At 47.7% G+C, this 21,115-nt stretch overlaps 1 pseudogene; it reads left to right on the top strand.

The window, feature by feature from the left end:
• The first annotated feature begins 1,338 nt into the window (after positions 1-1,338).
• On the top strand, positions 1,339-13,014 carry LOC116755042 (annotated as a pseudogene).
• Positions 13,015-21,115: the final 8,101 nt, after the last annotated feature.

Genomic DNA, 21,115 nt, shown 5'->3' with positions numbered 1-21,115 from the left:
CATTGGAAATATCCTCAGATATATTGGAACATCTATGAATTTTCAACTAGAAAAAACAATGAAGGCATTTTTAAAAATGAAAATAGATTGCCTTCATTTTTGGTTGCATGGCATATCTCTGGAAAGATTTTAATGAAACAGATAACACTGGTTTCCTCCGGGAAAGAGGATTGGGTTGACAGGGGAAAGAGGTGGGAGGAGGACTCGCCACTGCATATTCCATTTTGCACAACTTAATTTTGAACCATGAGAAGGTGTTACTCGCTTAAAATATTATACTAAGATCATTTAAAAGGTAAAAACCTAAATCTTTAACAACGATGGAATACTATGAGAAAGACATTTAGTGAATTCTGTTCTTGGACATGGGGGTTGCATGACAGTTTTTTGATGGACGGGGGCTTTCCAACACAAAGGATCATTAGTAAGGCTGGTCCTGCTGGATGTTGGTTGGAGCACAAGGACCACTTCCTTAGGAGTGATGTACATACAGCAGTCAAAGACACTGCATCTGCTGAGACAATCCTAATTTCAAATACTCAGTTCCATGTGGCCATAAATACCCAAGTGTTTATCAGACTAACACTTGGGTATTTTGTTCAGAAAGTCTAGTCTCTGTTGAAGTAAGTCAAGAGCCAGGTAGGAAGCAGAGTGTGTTGAGGGACACAAAACTAGGTTGATGGATAAAGACGTGAAAGGAAGGGACCGTCATGTCCAACCTCAGTGCCATGAATCAAAAAAACAGTTTATAAACTGCCTAAAGAGGCACACGCCAATTGTGTTGCCACCGTGTGAGGTGGAAGGAACTTCTGGTTCTTGCCTACCTGCCAGAGCCCTAGTGAAATGTCCCCCCACCCCACCCCACCAAGACCCACGTGCCCTCTGCCCCTCCCCCACTGCAGAATGTTTCAGCCCACATTCTACTATTTAGATTCAAACTTGTCCCTCCTTTACTTGGATCCTGAGCAACTGCTGAAGCAGGTCACTCTCTGGGTCCTGGTCTTGACTTTTCTCATCGAGGCTACCAGACAGCAGTAGCCCGTGCCCAAGCCTGCAGGATGGCTTCAGAAGGAGGTAAGCCTATAGGCTAGGGTGTGTTCTCAGAGACCCTGCCATCTCTCACATCCTTCGGGTTCAAACGTGACACTTCACTGTGGGCACATAGCTGGACTGAAGTAGAGGGAGAAGAGAGCACTGAACACAAGCACATTTCATCTGGGGAGACTGGGGAGCCTGAAGAAACCTGAGACTGCGCTGGGGAGGAGGGGTCATTGGAGGTAGATCAAGAGGAATTGCCCTGGCTATGGAGAAAGGATGGCAGCAAGGATGACAGATTGATTCCCCACGACACCTTTGGTGGCTAATGGTGGCCGTGGACCCGGTGCCCCTGGGGCTTGCAACCTCACTGTCCAAGTCAGGTCACAAGGGAGTCCAGTGGAGGCCCCCCAGACTCAGACCTTTATCGTTACTCAGGGCCCCCTCACCTGGAGCACTCCAGGGGCCCTCAGCGGGAGTGCTGCATGTCCTGCACCCGTATTCTTAGCAACCCCTGTGATGGAGACCATTGTGACTGCTCCAGCTGTTGGAGTTACTCAGGCTGGCAAGGGAGGCTGGACCCCAGGCTTTCCTCCTCAAGCTCCACCACCAACTGCCCAGCTGGCCCCTATCATTCGCCCAGTGAACTCTGGGCCTTGGCCACATGGCACTTCCAGGGAGGGCAGCCTGGCCACAAACCAGCCCTACGCCTCACAGGGTGACTGCTCTAACCCCCAGAGCGTGTACAGTAACTTCCGACGTTGGCAGTGCCTCAAGCCACTGGCGCGGAGACACCTTCCCCAGAGTCCTGATGCAGAAGCTCTTTCCTGCTTTCTCATGTGAGTGAACGCTCAGGGGGTCGTGAGCTTATCGGAGCTTTTAGATAAAGAGGACCTGGGGATGCACTCGCAGGTTAGGTTTCTAGGGATACTGGAAGCAAGGTCTGAGGGCGATGTCCATGCTATGAGAAGGCACATTGTCGGTCATATGGGTGAGCCTGCCAGTCCATGACATCATGACTGAAATGTGCCTTATCTCAACTGACCCCACCACCCTGAGAGTCTAGCCAACTTGCTCTTCCATGATTCTCATGGTAATATGGACTGAAGACTTGCAGTCAGAGAGGGTCATGCTGTAAGGTGAGGAGCCAAGGAGTGGATGCCGCAGTCTCCTGTGGTGCCGTCTCCTTTCATACAGGACTTGAGTGTACGTGGCCGGGGGAGGTCACTTCGGAGGAGGGGGAGGAGCGCGGGGCCCAGGAGAGCGCTTAATGCACGCCTTGACTTCGTTGTTGTGGAGAATTCCACTAGGAACAGGGTGACGGTAGAGCTCTCCTAAGGGCGTGGGCTCTCTCCCACTAGAGCTGTGAGCCTGGCAGGCATTTCCATCCTAAACCTCCGGTCCCTCGTAAAAACGGGACAGTCACACTTCACTCAGAGGACCGGGCAGAAGACTCCTTGGGCTAATCTATGAAGTGTTAGCAGATGGCCTGGCACATGCCACGCCTCATTGATGATAGTGATTTTTCTTACAAAAAGGCAGCCTTGAAGAGGAAAAGAGCTCCCCAAGGCACAGTGTCCCAGCTGTAGCCTGGGAGTGGATGGTCATCCTCGAGTGAGTGTGAGGCAGTGACAGCAGTGGCCGGGAAGCCTTGTCTTTGCCCTCCCAGACACCTGCCTCCCACCCTCCTGTTGCTCAGTCATGCTGTGTTGAGTGACCTGTGGTCCACATTGGCGGGTGGGGTCGGGAGGGTGGGGGCTGGGCTGGGCACGGAGACTGACGCCAAGGTCTTACAGCCCAGTGCTTCGATCCGTGGCCCGCCTGAAGCCCACCATGACGCTTGAGTGGGGACTGTGCAGGGCCGTGCAGGAATGGCAGCGCATAAGCAACGTTGACCGTATGATCTACTACAAGATAGCCGAAAAGTGAGTCAGCGTCCTGGGCCCAGGGACTGCGTGGAGGGTGAGGGGACTGGGTGAGGGCAGTGTCTGGCCATGGGGATGCTCATCAGAGAGGACAAAGGAGAAGGGCTGTCACTCAGAACACGGGCCCCGCAGCCCAGAGACCCTACTGTCCTCCAGAAACCCCTCCCTCACCTTGACAGTTTGGGTCTTCTGTCCTTCCTCCACCAGGAGCTCTGCCCTCCCCTGATTTTGACCTACCCTTGCCTTGACATGAAGGTCTCAGGATGGGGCAGGGTGACGCTGTGAGTCCAGGTGGGGTCCAACTCCGGCCATATGGGCTGAGCCGGGGAAAGAGCTCCACCCGCCAGCCTGCTGCTTCCTTAGTGGTGGGTGGCTGGCGGCCACTGACATAGTTTTGGGACCCCCTCTCCTCATGAAAAGTGGCCTGAGTGGGTACCCTGGCATCCCTGAAGAGGCTGGGGAAGCCAGCTGTCGTCAGCCCGAGGGTCTCTGGCCCATCCGTTGTTTGCTCCATGGTAATCCCCTTGGTTTAAGAAAGAAAAGCAAACAAATGAGCGCCTCTCAGGAAAGGAAGGCCTCTCCTCTAAGCTCAGCACCCACGTCGTCCAGCCTCTCCTGGGCCCCCCCGTCTCCAGGTCTCTGTTCCAGGACTCTCAGTCCCAGCCCAGGGTCCTGGATTCGGTCAAGGACCCCTGTGGGGAACACATGCCTGTTCCAGCCTCTGGCTGTCAGCCCTTCATGTGGTTCTGGATGGGGACGGGGGGCATGAGGAGGGTGGCCCCTGGGTCAGCCACGTGTCCCGTTGACCTGGTTCAATTCAGCGACCTGGGTCGATGCTGTTGAATGGCCTCCAGTGCTGGTGAGGCAGGAAGGGTCGCAGATCTTGTATCAGTTCCAGGAGCAGCTCTCTGCTGTGGACAGCACCTCACAGGGCCTTGACAGCCCCAAGGCACATCCTCTCCAAATCCCTCATTCTTGGCTGCCTTTGTTGGGCTCCAGAACCCAGGCCTTTTTCTCAGGGTGGCCTGTGCCTCCGTCACCCCCCAGGTTCATGGAATTTGAGGCCGAGGAGGAGATGCAGATTCAGAAGTGGCAGTGGATGCAGTGTGCGCAGGACCTGCCTCCTCCAGCCCCACCGAAGCTGGATCCTCGGGGGCCCCCAGCCCCGAAAGTGGGCCTTCAGCCAGGCACCCAGGTTCCCCCTGGAGTTGAAGGCACAGGTAACAGGGGCCTAGGGTTGGCCACTGACCCCACGTGGATCCTTTTCCTTCAAGACACGGGCATTGGTCTTTCAACCAAAACAGCTACTGAGGCAGGGGGTGGGGGCGTGGGGTCTCAGCTGCCCTTTGTCACTATGGGGTATTGACTTGGTCAGTTTTGCAACTCCTCTCACACCTCCCTGTCAAAGGACCCCACACAAAGTCTGCCTAGGAAGTGGGTTTGATGGCGAGACCCCTAGAAAATTGGAGGTTCCCCACTTCCTTACTTGTGACTCTCTTAGATGCCCCCCTTACCTCCCCTCTCCAACAGTGCATGAGGCTTCAGGTGGTCCTGACCCCCCCACACCCACATCAATGTTCCCCAAACAATGCACTCACCAACGTGTGCTCGGTGGTCAGGAGGTGGACCGGGAGTCCCTCACCTTCCTTCCCTTCCTCCTGCTCTGTCTCAGCCTGTGCTCCCAGGATGTCCGGCCCCAGGGCCCAGCCCTCCCGCCCAAAGCCACACGGGTCCCAGCAGCCCCCGGAGCCCAAGGCACCCAAGGAGATTCCCCCCGAGGCTGTGAGGGAGTATATGGACATCATGGATGCGCTGGTGGGGCCCGTCCACTCAGCCACAGGCGAGTCAGATGCAGAAGGTGGAGAAGACAGAAATGAGCTGAAGCAGGAAGAGGACGGCACCTACTCGGACCCGGGCCTCTTGAGCTACATTGACAAGCTGTGTTCCCAGGAGGACTTTGTCACCAAGGTAGGCTAGGCCTGGAGCCTGGGGTCTACAAGATGCCAGGGCATGGAACACTCAGCACCCAAGATCTGGGTTCTGCTCAGGCCGTAGGGACTTAAGCTCAGCTCTTTGTTCCTGAGCCTGGTGTTAGGGGAGGTTTACGCAGATGTATGTGTGTACGTGTTTGTGTCTGTCCGTGTGTATGCCTTTGTGTGTCTGTGTATGTGCCTCTGTATATGTGCTCTTTTGTGTGTGTATGTGCATGTGTGTGTGTGTGTGCGTGTGTGTGTGTGCGTGTGTGTGTGTGTGTGTGTGTGTGTGTGTGTGTGTGTGTGCTGAGCATCCCCGCCTTGTGGAGGAGAGTGGGGTGGGTCTCTGCTTTTCACTTTCCCTCCAGGTCTTCTTGTCTCACAGGCCACTCCTGGCCAAGGATGCTCACAGCCTCTTCTTTCTGTCCGAGGTGGAGGCAGTCATTCACCCTCGATTCCTGGCAGAATTGCTTTCCCCAGATGCACAGCTGGATCTCTTGGCCCTAGTGGAGGAGCTGGAGCAGGAGGAAGGGCTCACCCTGGAAGAAGTGAGCCAGGGGAGGGAGAGGGACACTCAGGGAGCCAGGGGACCCCACCGGAGGGGGACACCAGGTGATCCAGGGGACAGGGGAACCCAGGGGAGCCAGAGGAGGGATGGATCCCCAGTAGAACACGGGAGACAAGGGACACCCTGGAAGACCAGGGCACGGAGGGACCCCAGTGAACAGGGGAGAGGTAAGCCCCCAGAACTGGAGGGCCACCTGGCACTGTCCATCCCTCCCCTGCCTGGGAGGCCTGGCATGGGGAAGGGCCCGTTTTGGGGTGGGTGCAGTGCAGGGTGAAAGGAAGGAGAGGATGGGGAGCCGGGAGAGGAGGGAAGGGCACAAAGCTGGGAAGAAGGTGCAGGAGGATGGCAGGAATGCCACAGTGACTGTATTTGGATTCGAGTTCACGGGTCCCCCGTCCCCTCCTTCCCCAAAGGGCCATTGTCCCACTGCCCAGGGCTCCTCCTCTCACACGTGTGTGTGGAGCCAACACTGTCCTCCTCCCTCCTACCAGCTGGTGCAGAAATGACCCCTGGCCTTGAAAGAGGACGAGGGTGTGCGGGCAGCCCCGAGTCACAGTGCACCCGGAATGCGCTCAAGTCCCTCTGAGTCCGACGCCGGCCAAGGTGCCCAGAGGCATGACCAAGACCCCCATCTAGAGGTCAGTGATGAAGCCTGCCCACCAGAGATTGATTCTGAGGCTCCTCATAGGCTCATCCAAACAGACACTGGCCTGTGCAGGCCCAAAGTCTTTGTTCCCTCTCGAGGACGTCAGGAGGTCTCTCCATTCCGGGCCGGACGGCCCTCCCCTCCCCAGAGTCAAAGGCGCGCTGCCCCTCTACGGGAACCCAGGGATGCGTCTGTTCTCAGAGAGGCCTCTCCTGTTCGGGTGGCCCGAGGGCCCAGGGACGGGTCCAGTGACGACGACGAGGAGCTCCCCAGCCTGGCCTTCCTCTTCGGCTCTCTGCAGAGCCTGCTGCCTGGCTGGGTGTCCCAGAGTCCTGCCCATGCCTCAGGCCTGGCCTCCCCTGGAGGTTGGGGAGCCTGGAGTGCTCCCCATGCCCCCTCCCCTCAGAGAAGAGGCCTCAGCCCAGCTCCACCAGCCGCTCCCAAGTCGAGGAAGCGGGCTCTGTGTGGACGCTCAGCCGCTGCTGAGAAGCTGCCCATCCCCGGGGCTGGCCCCGGGGTGTCCTGGAGGCCAGGCTTGGCTCTGGGGCCGGCTCGCCCCTCACAGGCAAGAAAAAGAAAGTGTGACCTGTGTGTCACAGAGAGGAGAAGGAAGTGGAAGAAGCACTGCAGCCAGTAGGGAACAGCTGGGCCGGCCCTCTAGGGTGAGGCCCCAGCTCGGCCCCCAGGGAAGCCTAGGGGCTCCTCCTCATCCCAGTGCTGACCCTGGATGATGTCGGGAGAAGGGAGGGAGGGCAGGACCACCAGGGCGGGGAGGGGGAGCAGGATTGTGGGGGGTTAGGGAGGTGGGTGAGGTGGGTGTGGCCAGGTTTGGGTGGGAGCAGGACCTTTGGAGTGATGTATATCAATTGTGAATAAAGATAGTCTTGGTGGGAAATGCTCTCAGGCCACTGTCATCTTGTTCGTGTTGCGCTGCTCCACAGAGAGCGATCCAGAGAGGAAGGAAGGATGAGGGAGGTCACAGGAGCTCTGGATCTACAGGTGGCCAAACCTTTCCTCCACATAGACAAGGACTCCTCAGGCTGGCCCTGGGAACGCACAGCTCTCACTTTCCCCAGGGACCCCCTCATCATCCCCTTCTCTAAAGCCTGCTTGGCTAGGGGCCTTCTGGGGCCTCTGTACCATCTTCTGCATCCCTGATCCTTCTGGGGAGGCAGAGCTGCTTTTGTGCCTTTCAGCCCTCTGGACACTCACCAGTTTCTAGGATGGAGCCTGCACACAGCCCTTGTCATTATGGAGCTTCTCTCTGCTTCCCTGAAGTGGCCAGGCGACGGCGCTCGGATGACCCTCCGCTCATCCAGGGTTTCCTGTGTGGGTGGAGTGACCAGAGAGGAAAAGTCTTGGCTATGGGGACAGGACTGTCTGCCTCGTCGTAGCGGGAGTATCCTCTACTCCCACTGGGATTATTGCAATGTGGAGAGTGGTGGAGGCAGCTACCTCTTAATCCCAATGAGGATGCAACAAGGGGAATCGGTGTGGGGAAATTCATGGGGCACCCGAGAAAGGTGTGTATAAGGGTAATGACAGTTGGGCCCCTTTGTGGAATTTGTGGGATTTCTGTGCAGCAGCATCTCGTTCAACTGAGGGAGGAGGATCCATCTGGCTGTGGCTGTGGGGACTGGCCTTAGGGGCCTATGGGTGTGCAAAGACACCCCAGAACTACTGTCCCTTCCCTTTCCACCCACGGCTGGACATGTGTGTGTATTGGTATCAACACTGATTTGTATTCCCATATAAAACGGTTCCTCCTAACAAACTCTGACCGCGTTTCACAAGAACAGCTTGCTCACAGGGGCAGCAGGGTTGGGGGAGAGGTGTCTGTGGCCCCAGGTCTGGGTGGGAGCTGGGATCCATGCTGAGGAGTGTGGAGGCCTCAGTCATCGTCCTGTGGGTGCCGGCAGAGACTTCGAATCATCAGAGCAGGGCAAATGACCCGCTCATAAGGGTGAGACGAGCAAACAATGAGGGCCAGGGCGCAGACCCCTGCTGTCTCCCCGAACTGCCCCCGCTTGCATCCTGCTTAGCCCCCGTCATGGCAAGTGCTGGCCCACCTCTGAAGCCCCTTCCTCCTAACGCACTCACATGCTCTGATCCTTTGTGAACCCGCCCTGGGCCTCAACCCCACTTCCCTGCTGGCCAAAGCCTCTTCTACTGCTTCTGAGTTCTGATTCCTTCCCCAGGACCCAGGCGGGGGTTGGGACAGCAGAGACTCCCTAATTCTCCCTCCTCCTCCCTGAGATCTTGACAATCACCTTTATATGTTTCTATGATTTTAACTACTCTAGATACTTCATGTGAGTGGCTATGACATGTCCTTTTATGAGTGGCTTATTTCACTTAGCATAATGTCTTAGAGGTTTATCCATGTTGTAGCATGAGACATGGTTTCCTTTTATTTCAAGGAAGGAAATATTTCATTGTATTTATAGACCCCATTATCCGTTCATCTGTTGATGGACATTTGGGTTTCTTCACATCTTGGGTATTTTGGATAATGTTACGATGAATGTGGGTGTGCAAATAGCTGTTTGAGATCCTGCTTTGAATTCTTTTGCATACAAACCCAGAAGTGGGACTGCTGGATCACATGGTAGCTATATTTTTAATTTTTAAAAAATTTATTATTTATTTATTTTTGGCTGTGTTGGGTCTTCGTTTCTGTGCGAGGGCTTTCTCTAGTTGCGGCGAGCGGGGGCCACTCTCTTCATCGCGGTGTGTGGGCCTCTCACTGTCGCGGCCTCTCATTGCGCAGCACAGGCTAACAGGCGCGCAGGCTCAGTAGTTGTGCCTCACGCGCCTAGTTGCTCCGCGGCATGTGGGTGGGATCTTCCCAGACCATGACTCGAACCCGTGTCCCCTGCATTGGCAGGCAGATTCTCAACCACTGCACCACCAGAGAAGCCCCTATTTTTAATTTTTTGAGGAAACCTCATATTGTTTTCCCTAAGGGTTGTCCCATTTTACACTCTCACCAACAATGAGAAAGAGAGTCACCGCCAAGAACTTGGTAAATATCCATCTTATAAAAATGTTTATGTTTTTAGCACAGCTGTACATAATCACAATTATGTATAATAAAAATATTTTGGGTTATATATGGTGTCATGTAAATCATATTGCCTTTGCCTTCTTATTTCAACATTCTTACTTTAAGAAAAATGGATATATTAGATGTTCTTTAATTTTTTAATTATTTATAATTTTGCATTGTATGCATACATTAAAAATAATTTATCAGTTCCCTTGTTGGTGAACTTTTATAAATTATAATGTGACAGGGTAATCAGTTCCAGTGGAAAAGTTTTTCCTTTCAGAACTTTGAATATTTATTCCATCGAATATGGCTTTTGTTACTGTTTTTTCAAATTATGCCATCAGTACACCCTTTCATGGTGGGTGATCAGTTTCCTTGCTAATTGTTTTTTTTTAAGATTGTCTTTTGTCTTTTGTGTTCTCCAGCTTCTTGACGTGTGATTAGTTTCAGGTTAAAAAAATTTATCCTCCATGTGATCTATTTTGCTTCATTAAGTGACAACACATTCTTCATCTCATCTAGAACATAATATTATCTTTTTCAAATGTTACTTCTACTCATTCTCTCCTGCCTCTACTTCTAGAACCCTGGATATATGTATATTAGACCATCTTATATATTCTCTATGTCTTCATCAGCTTGGACGGCTATAACAAAATGCCATAGATCTGGTGGCTTGAAAAACAGACGGTAATTTCTTAACAGTCCTGAAGGTTGAAAGGCCAAGATCAAGGTGCCATATTCAGTTCCTGGTGAGAGCTCTCTTCCTACTTTTCAGATGGTTGTCTTACTGTGTCCTCACATGGCAGAGAAAAAGACGGATCTCTCGTGTCTTTTCTTCTAAGGGCACTAAACCCATTATGAAAGCTCCATTCCCATGACCTAATTACCTCCCAAAGGCCCTATCCCCAAATACCTTGAAGGTTAGGGCTTCAACATAAGAATTGGTAGGGGGGATACACGTCCATAGCATTCTGCCCCTGGTACCCAAAATTTGTGTGTTTATTGTATGCAAAATACATTCATTCTATCCCAACAGCCTCAAAAGCCTTAACTCATCCCAACACCAACTGTAAAATTTAAAGTCCAAAGTCTGATCTAAACACCATCGAAATCACATACGGGGGAGACTGGAGGTAGTATTCATCCTGAGGCAAAATTTCTCTGTAGTTGTAAATCTGTGACCTAAACAAGTTAAGTGTTTCCAAATACGATGATGGGACTGGCATATAATAGACATCCCTACTCCGAAAAGAAGAAATAGGAAAGAGGGAAATGATGACAGTTTCCAAGCAAGTCCAAAGCCTAGCAAGGCCAATCCCATTAGATCTTAAGGTACGAGAATAATCCTCTTTGGTTTGAGGCTTTGCCATCCAGGCCTACTGGGGTGGCAACATCATCCCCACAGCTCGGTGGAGCAGCCCCACTCCTTCAGCTTGGTGGGGTGCCACCCACACTGAAGCTCTCTGTAGGGCCTCCACCTACACCATGACTCTCTGTGAGGGTGACAATCTCACACTTTGAAACTGAGGCCCCCTGGGCCTGTGGTGGGATTGACAGACCCGATGACCTCAGAATCACCTTTGGGGTCTTTCTTCCCTTTTCTTCAAGAGGAGTACACAGGGCTTCCCTGGTGGCACAGTGGGTGAGAGTCTGCCTGCCGATGCAGGGGACACGGGTTCGTGCCCTGGTCCGGGACGGTCCCACATGCCGCGGAGCGGCTGGGCCCGTGAGCCATGGCCGCTGAGCCTGCGCGTCCAGAGCCTGTGCTCCGCAACGGGAGAGGCCACAACAGTGAGAGGCCCACGTACCGCCAAAAAGAAAAAAAAATGAGGAGTACACATTCACAGCCGAATTGCTCTAGTCTCCTATTCTGTAGAATCCAAGAATTCTGACAGCCTTCCCTCATTCTGCCTGGCTGTCTCTGTCCCCTTTAGTTCAAACTGGCAGTGTCCCTGCTGGTTTAATCCTTCTCTATTCCTGGCCTCTGCTGAGAGGACAAATTAAATTAATAGCACACCTGCTACACCCTTCGAGTTTTCTTCAGAACAAGCTTTCTCACTTTCAAATATGGATAGGCTGAGAAGTTTCCAAATCTCTAAGTTCTGATTTCTTCTTTTTTTTTTTTTGCGTTATGCCATTCTGAGCCATCGCCAGAATCACTTTTAATAGGTAAGGGCTGAAAGGCCTTTATGGTGATCTCAGCTCTTTTTTAGCATGCACTTCAAATCTCTTTCAGCCTTTACCTACTCTCCAATTCCAAGGCCACTTCCACATATTTAGGTATTTGCTACTTCTTGGTACCAAAATATGTCTTAGCTCAAGGGACTATAACAAACTACCACAGACTGGGTGGCTTAAACAACAGACGTTTATTTCTCACACTTCTGGAGGGTGCAAAGTCCAAAATCAAGCCACCAGCAGACTCTAGGTCCATAAACTTCTCATTCATAATTTCTGAACATTTCTTTTCTGTGCTACATTTTAGCTAATTTTTCACATCATCCATGTCATCCACTTCCTCTTTATCAGTATCTGATCTTTTTCCCATTCACTTTGATATACAAATGTGTGACCTTTGTATGTGGAATTTCATCATACACTATGAAATATTCAATTTCAATGGTCAAGATTTACTAACATAAATCATTTTTACCCAAAATGACAGTGCTACCAGGACTCTGCCTTCACTGGCTGCCCCTGAGAATTGGACAGAGCAAGCCCTGTGGGGATGAGGACCCAGAGGTCTGGTGGGATGGGGAAGGGGGGACCAAAGGTAGCCACAGCAGCTCACGGCAGCATCTCCAGGGAGAAGAACATCCCCGAGTGAGGCTGCCAAGGGCTGGGCACGTCACAGACCTTATTTCCCTCAACTAGCACACCTCAGTGCCTACTCTTATAGATCAAAGAACTAAAGGTCTTAGAAGTTGCGAACATTACTTGCTCAAGATCATGGCTTCTAAGGGCCTGTGCCTCCTCCATGTCACCCTGGTGTCTTAGGGAGGGAGATTTGCAGGCAGAAGGCTGTGGTGCTGTATGAGCTGGGCAAAGTCATTCCCCCTCTCTGACTCAGGATTCTACATTTCTAAAAGAAGAGGGAGTGGGCTAATGAAGATAGCCCTGGCTCTAGGACTCACACCTCGGAGGGCAGGAGGTGTGCCCAGGCCCCCTGAGAGTAGGTATCTTGGTCTAGGGCCTGCGCTGCCAGGGCCTCACGGAGGAGAATGAGACCCGCGGCCCTGGACTCAGGGCCACTCATTCATCAGTCCTGGTGCTTTCCTCCACCCAGCCACCCAGCCTCAGGGTCAGACCCTGCTCTGTCCCCACTTCCACAGTCCCACAGAGGTCCTGGGGCGCTTCCCACCCAGAGGCCGCACAGTGGGGAGTCGATGACCCACCCGTGTCGAGGGGGTCTCTGGGCTGCTTGGCCGTTGGCCAGGGCAGAGAAAAGATGAAATTCAGTGACTCAGGGCACCCGGGACCTGGTCATAGCCGACCCCTCAGACCCTGCAGTTTAGGCCGTCTCAGCCTTCAACAGAGGCCCCAATGCACCCGTGGCTCCCAGGGTCAACTGCTGTGCTTCTGGAGCCGGAGCGCTGCTCTCCAGCACTTCCCCCGCGCCTGGAGCCCAGCCGGGGGTGGCTGTGGCCATGTCCGGGGACCCTCACAGCTCCAGGGTGGCCATGGGCAGCAGCAGCAGCCAGAGAAGGGCCACAGGCTGGCTTCGGCCTTGGGCGATCCACGCCTCCGTGCCCATTGCCAGGGTTGCTGATTCCGGCCTGACCCTACCCTGGCCCTGCCTGACTGTGCCCTGACCCCGCCGCAGCCCAGCCCTGATACCACCCTGACCTTCTTAATAACCTTTGAAACAACTCTACTAACATATAATTTATATACCATGAAGTTCACTTATTATTATACAAGGGACAATTCAATGATTTTCTCTACATTATTAAAAATTTATGTATTTTTTTATATTTAAATAAACTTGTTTAGATTTATGAAAAAGTTGCAAAGACAGTACAGAGTTCCAATATCCCCTTCACCCACTCTCCCCTAATGTTAGGATCTTATATTACTATGGCATATTTATCACAATTAGTGAGTCAATATTGAGACATTAGTATTAACTGAAGTCCATTCTTTCTTGTTTTAAATTTTTTTAAGCTTAAGGTGTAGAGCATAATGATTTGACTTCCATGCATCATGAAAGGATCATCAGAATAAATTTAGTGGACATCCATCATCCCACAGAGATACAAAGTTAAAGAAATAGGAAAAAAATGTTTTCCTCTGAGGAGAACTCTTGGGCTTTACCCTATCGACTGTCATGTATAACATACAGCAGTGTTAATTATATTTATCATGCTGTCCATTACACCCCTAGTAATTATTTATCTTATAACTGGGAGTTTGTACCTTTGACTGCAGCTAACCAATTCCCCCTCCCCCAATCTCCCGCCTCTGGTAACCACAAATCTGATCTCTTTTCCCATGAATTTGTTTGTTTGTATTTGAAATATAATTGACCTACAATGCTATGTTAGTTCCTGTTACATAACATAGTGATTGGTTACTTCTATATATTTCAAAATGATAAATACAGTTATGATATGTCACCATACAAAGATATTACATAATTATTGACTATATTCCCCACACTGTACATTTCATACTCATTTATCTTGCAGCTAAAACTCTGTACCTCTTAATCTACCTCACCTATTGCTTTCTTCCCCCCAACACTCTCCCTTCTGGCAAGCACCTGTTTGTTCTCTGTATCTATAACTCTGTCTCTGTTTTGTTATGTTTGTCCATTTGTTTCTTTTTTAGATTGCACATACAAGTGTAATCATACAGTACTTGCCTTTGTCTGACTTACTTCACTGAATATAATAAATACCCTCTAGGTCCACCCATGTCGTCGCAAAGGGCAAGATTTCCTTCTTTATCAGATATGTGATTTGCAAGACTTTCTCCAAGTCTGTAGCTTCTTTCTGTTTATGTACATCTTTAATTTCTCTCAGCAATACTGTGCAGTTTTCAGTGGACAGATCTTGCACCACTTTATTAAATTTATTTCTAAGTATTTTATTCTTTTCCATGCTACTGTGAATGAAATTTTGTTAATTTCCGTTTCATATTTTTATACCTAGAAATGCAATTTATTTATATAAGAAATGTTGCTTCCTCTGACCTTCCTAAACTTCTTTATTCATTCTAGTCTGTTTTATTTTGTTTTGGTGATTTCATTGGGGTTTTCCAACACATAGGGTCATGTCCTTTGCAATAAAAGTTCTAATTCTACCATTTAAAGTTGGATGCCTTTAATTTCTTCTCTCCTACCTTCGTTCTTTTTCCCTTCCTTCCTTCCTTTGTTTTCCTTCCTTCCTTCCTTCCTCCCTTCCTTCCTTCCTTCTTCCCTTCCTTCCTTGCTTCCTTCCTTTCTTTCCTCCATTTCTTAGAGACTACATTTATAAGGACCATGCTTTTTAAATATGGTCTATCAATCTTTGTCTTTAACTTGTATCATCTGTTCACATTTAATGTGATTATTGATATGGCTGGAACTACATTTGCCACTTTGCTATTTGTTTTCTGTATGTCTCTTATCTTTCCCCACACTTTTGAGACAGGCTGGGACCTGGGACCCTTTGCTGCAGTGCTACAGCAGATTTCTGTAAACTAGTGTATGCATGGGTGACAGTCCCACCTGTGGGTTAGATTTCTACAGATGACATACAACTGTCTGGTTTCCAGGCTTGATCAACCCGGTGGGCAGTTTACAGGGTGCAACCTCCTTCAGTGGCCCTTCTGAAAGCTTGCAGGTTGGTGCCTGAAGAGACAACTGCAGGGGGCAAGTTGAAACAGCAATCTCTCTCTTTCTCTTTTTCAGTCTTTTCTGTCCCTCCTCCATTTACCTCTCCCTTGGTCCTTATACCTGCACTCCCATCCCCTTTATCCTGAAAACTTCTTGTTTGTGTCTAAGTTTTTGTCATTGGTATCTTTGTTTTATGAGTTTTGTCTGTACAACCGCTCCTACAAGTCTCTGCCAACATTGTGGGCATGGTAGAGCACTTAAGCCTTGAAATACAAACGCATCCCACATTGTCTGAGACTCGACTCCAGCCTTGGGTTACTTAGTGGGATTTTAAAGAACAAAAAAAGAAGAGAGGGGCTTGCACCTCTCTCCTCTGCCTTTGCAATGTAACTATTCTGCCTGGACTCTCAGCGACTCCCTGATCCATCTGTAGTCCCCCAGACTGAGGGAAAAAAAGAGCCCTTTTTAAATTCAAGCAGGAAAACTGAGATCTCTGATTTTGTAAAAATTAACTTGTCTAGCTTAAGCTTGTGGGTTTAATTAATACAGACCTCTGCGTATTATCAACATTAAGTATAATACTTCTATTGTACCTACGCTTACTGGAAGTCAATAAGTGCGTATTGTTTCTGTGATAAAATCTACTATCAAGGAAAATAACCTGATAGGATTAAACTTTTAAGTAAATATAAGTGGATAAGAGCTTTTTAGTAAACTCTATGGGAAAAATCATATTTTCAAAATGTCCATTTAGAATAGTCCCGCCAGATTTTGGTAACTTGAAACTAAATTAAGTTAAATGATAGGAATCCATCGAGTATCCAGGCCCTTTCAAATAAGATGAAATATTGGAACCATATTTGCTAAACAGGCCTAAATTTACCTACTCACAAGTTTCCTTATGAGAGGGAAACTAAGGATGTTTAGATTTAATAGACACATATCTTGCATCACATTAAGGAAAGAAAGTGTGCTTTGGGAAGATACATGGGATCTTCCCATGGGATCTTCCCAACAGGTTATGCGATATTCCAATTAGGGAATGCTAAAGTAAAAGACAGTTCATGGTGGCTTAAGGAAAGTAGGATGTGTGCTTTCAGAAAAGAAGGTATGAGGAATGGAAATGTATTTTGTTAGAAGGAAAAATGTGATTTTGTCCTACAGTTGGTTATTTCTGAACGGAAAAAAGAAGGGACAAAATACGGCTACAGAAAGTTGCAGAAGATTTGTAGAAACAGAACGTTGAGAAAAGAATTTTGTATGTGGTCAGGATTTTCTAAGGTTGGATTAACTTTAATTAGGTAACTGGATCTTATCAAGAGCAGGCTGATATAAGACTGGATTTGGTTTCTTTCTCTCATAAGAAAACAACGTTTTCTGGGAATGTTCCTTTAGATAACAGATTGTGTGAGTTTCTGTGCCTTTAAGTGAGCTGTATTTACTTTTGAGATCTTTTTTTTTCCCCACCTTTGCTCAAGGAATAATTGTATCACAGCAGCCTATGATTCTATTTGACTGGGTGTTTTAAAAGTTCTGGAAATGTTTGACAGATTTCCCAAATATCAAATTCTAATTGAAATTCTTTTGACTTCAGTTAATTTTGGGATGCTTCATGGGGCCCCTGGAGCCTCCAAACAGAGATCCTAAACTAATTGTGTTCACTTGGTATGTTAAATTACATGGGAAACATTGTCCAAACTCATTGTTGCCTGTGTCAGATGGAATCATCAGGCTCTCCCCAGTTTTCTCATAGCTGCCAAACAGATAGGGGAAAAGGGTTTGGGGTTGTTCTGCTGTCTAGTCTCTCACCTTATTCTATATCCAAAAAAAAAAAAAATCCCCTCTGGGAATACTCCCAATGTAGGCCCATAGGTCCTGACCCCCGTGGCATTTCCCATTGCACCCAACCCCAATTCCTCCAGGAGTTCCTTTTTTGCACCTCTAGGACCCCTTTCACTCAAGGCCTTGGCAGCCCATACCATTTGTTACAGACTACCTATTGGACGGCCACTTCCAAGCAGCCCACATCCTAGGCTTTAGAGATGCTCAAACTCGAGGAATACCCCCAGCATAGGAAAATATTATAGGACAAAAGCCTCCTGGTAGACGTCTCTGGGACACTGGACTTCATTTCTAGGAGCGCTTTTTCACGGTTTCATGTTATTCAACATGGGATGATCCTCGTCTAAGCCAGAAGAAACACCTCTGGAGCGTATTCTTAGAAATTGGAAATTTTCAAAACAGACGGCCTGAAAAGGGAAAAACTTAAACTCTATTGTAACATCGCCTGGCCATTGTATAAATTGGGGAATGGAGAAACACGGCCTGAAAATGGCTCTCTGTAACATCGTCTTGCAATTGGATCTCTACTGTTGCACGACAGGGAAATGGACTGAAGTTCCCGATATTCAAGCCTTCATGGTCCTGGGAATTCCCTGGCGGTCCAGGGGTTAGGACTCTGAGCTGTCACTGCTGAGGGCCTGCGTTCGATCCCAGGTCAGGGAACTAAAATCCCACAAATCATGTGGGGCAGCCCAGAAAAAAAAAACAAAAAACAAAAAACCTTTCACATGGCCAAAAAATACCGTAAATAACATCAAAAGACAATTGATTGGAAGAAAAGTATATCACCATATAAATCAATATCTTTCACAGTTGAAGGGATAATATCCCCACTTTATAAGAACTTTTAAAAATCAAGAAGAAAATACCAGATGTCCTATAGAAAAATGGACACAAGACATGATCAGACAGTTTACCAAAAGAGGTATAAAGAAATGAAAACATGTTCAACTTCACTCATGATAAGAGAAATGCAAATTATAACTACACTGAGATACCATTACTCAATCACTCACCAGCTTGACAAAAATTCAAAAGCTTGACAGTACTCTGTATTAGTGACACTGTTAGGAAATAGACATTTTCATATATTGTTGGTGGGAATGCAGAATGGTAGAAGCCTTTTAGAGGGGAACTGGCCAATATTTAAACTGTATATACATACATACCTATTGACACAGCAAGCACACTTCTAAGAATCTAAAGAGTCACTTGCAATTTTATGAATATACTCATGGACATGGTTCTTTTTCACAGCATTATTTACAGTTGCAGAATATTGAAAATGGCTTGAATGTTTAAGCATAGGAGGCTCTATCAACTGCAGCATATACACAATGGTGTAAAATGCATGTGAGAAAAAGTCTGAGAAAGAAGATATTAATGAAATATTATGGAGGAAATGCTATTAAGTGAAAAGAGCAAAGGGAATAAAGCATATATAGTTTGTTACCTCTTGTGTCAGAAAGAAGGAAAAATAATGAACATAGTATTTGACTATATATCCTCAGTCTTGGGCAGTTTATCTTTATATGTGTGTTAGAATTACAAAGAAATGTTAAACTCTTTAGTAGGTTTGGTTCTTATAGCAGTATGGTGAAGCAGTTTTGAAACTGTTTTGGATGCATTATAGGATTCAGCAAATGAGTGCCTATGTCTGTGTTGTTGGGAGCCTGGGTTCTCACTGTGGAAGAGAAGTCATACAAATATGGAATGGGACAAAGCAGGGAAGAATCCCATGAGGATGAGCGGGAATTGGAAGTACTGGTGTGAACTTAAGATTTGGTAAGATCTGTATACGTGTGTCTGTACATGCTTATGTGCCCGTGCATATTTGTATGCATATATATTTGTATATGTGTGTATACACCCATGTATTTTCTATGTCTGTCCACTGGAAAGTCCAAGAAGAATGCTCCAGTAGCAGTGAGCACATCTAGCATCCAGATCTAAGTCTCTAACACCATTTTCCATTAGTGGAAACCCTGGCTTCTTGGCCTACTGGCTGCTTCCAGGGTTAGGATAGGGTAAGTACCAGATGATTCTGGATCCAGAAAGTAAAAACGTGCTAAAAAACATGTTGGAGGATGACACTAGGACTGGGGAGCCAGTTTGAAGGGATTCCCACCCACTCGCCAAATTTGGGATGATCTGAGCACCAAACTACTTGAGTACACTTATAAACCATTGGGAAGAAAAAGAGAAACTTACAAGTCTATAACAATAAATATATAAGTCAATGAAGTCTATTGCTTACAGTAGAATGTCAATGGCAACTGGTAACTTCACTTTTTCTTCCTCATATCAACAGCTTACACAATCATAGTACATTTATTAAAGCTAAGAAAGTAACCTTGGGACATCACTATTAGGAACTTCACACGGTATTCAGATTTTCCACTATTGTCCTTTTTATGATCTAGGATCCAGTCTAGGATGTGACACTGCATTTAGTCATCATGTCTCTTTAGTGTCCTCAAATCTGGGACAGTTTCACGGTTACCATCTTTCATGAACTTGATACTTGAAAAGAGCTAGTCAGCTATTGTATTGAATGCCCCTCAATTTGGGATGGTCTGAAGTTTTCTCATTAGACTTGCATCATGGACATTTGCAAGAATACCACAGAAACGAAGTGTACCATATCAAGGGGTACATGATGCCAACATGATTTATTCGTGGTGATGGTAACCTTGATCACTTGATAAAGGTAGTGTTGGACAGGTTTCTCCACTACACAATCAACCATTTTTCTCTTTGCATACCCTGTTTGTTAATTAGTAAGTATAGCTCATACTCCTAGGGAGGGCAATTAAGCTCTACTTCCTGGAGAATGGACCTGGTGATCAGAATAACAACACAGTGACTGTGCTTCTTACACTCCCCCACCCTACAGAAGAGAGTGGCCCAGTATTTCCTGGATCCCAAACTAGCAAAAGACAGCCCAAATAGGCTCATTCCTCCCTGGATGGAACGCAAGTCCTGCTGACAACACCAGGTGAGCCCAGCAGCACCAGCAGGCGGTATCAATTAGGACCCCTGATAACAGTAAGTGGTGAAGGGAAGTGCTCTCTTTTCTCACAGGACTGACACTCCCCTCCCCTCACCTAGACGCACTAGGTAGTTGGCTGGTAGCAGCCAGGGCAATTCTGCCAATGAAATACATTCCCACAAAGTGTTCTTTATCCCCACATACCTGAGACTCCCCATCTACATGCAAGACACCTGGCAGCTAGGCAGCACTAGCAAGGACATGTCCCCTCTCCCCCACCTTAAACTGCCCAGCAGAGGAAGAGATTCCCCTCCCCTACTGAAAGATACCAGGTGGCCAGGAGACAGTGGGAAGGGGGACTCTGATACATCAGTGGCTCAGCCAGTGAAACTTTTCCTATTTGGGGCCACAGCATCCCCTACTTAGAGATACAAAGAAGCCTGTTTTGGGAAGCTCCATCCACGCACTCCAAAAACAACAGCAGGGAGAAGTGGGGGCAAAAGTGTTACCAAAGAAACCAAACAGATTCACAGTAAAACAAGAGTTTTGAAAACTGTCTTTGGAACAAACACAGCCCACAGCGCTAGGCCAGGATCTGGGGGCCAAACCTAAAGACAGAATGACTTCCTGCTAAAATGAAAGATTTAAACAAGATGCAGAGTCCCTTAGCATCACAGCTAAATGTTAAGGATACAATAGAAAATTACCCATCATGCCAAGAACCAGGAATCACAAATTAGAAAAGACAGTCACCTGACACCAATACTGAGATGGGACAGTAAAGCAGCTATCATAAAAATGCTTCAAGCAATTATAAGTTCTCTAGAAACAAAGGAAAAGGTACAAAATTTCAACCAAAAGAAGGTATACAAAAAGTGCGGTGGTAACGATACAACTAAAAATTAGAAAATTTAAAACTCATTGGAGTGGGTCAATGGTAGAATTGATATGACAGAAAATGGAATCAGAGAATTTGAGTACAGGTCAATATAACTTAGCCAATCTAAACAACAGAGAGTAAATAGACTGGGATAAAAAAAGAATCTCTGGGACAAGAATAAAAAAGCTAACATTTATGTTATCAGAGTCCCAGAAAGAGAGTATGGGACTGAAAAACTATTTAAATAAATAATGGCTGAAAACTTCCCCTATTTGGCAAAAGACCTAAGTGTGCAGATTCAAGAAACCAAGTGACTATTAAATAAATCCTAATATATCCACACTAAGACATCATATTTTAAATTATGAAAACTAAAAACAA

This window comes from Phocoena sinus, chromosome 6 (assembly GCF_008692025.1).
Source record: "Phocoena sinus isolate mPhoSin1 chromosome 6, mPhoSin1.pri, whole genome shotgun sequence".
NCBI lineage: Eukaryota > Metazoa > Chordata > Mammalia > Artiodactyla > Phocoenidae > Phocoena > Phocoena sinus.
This window is presented reverse-complemented; position numbering and strand designations above follow the sequence as displayed.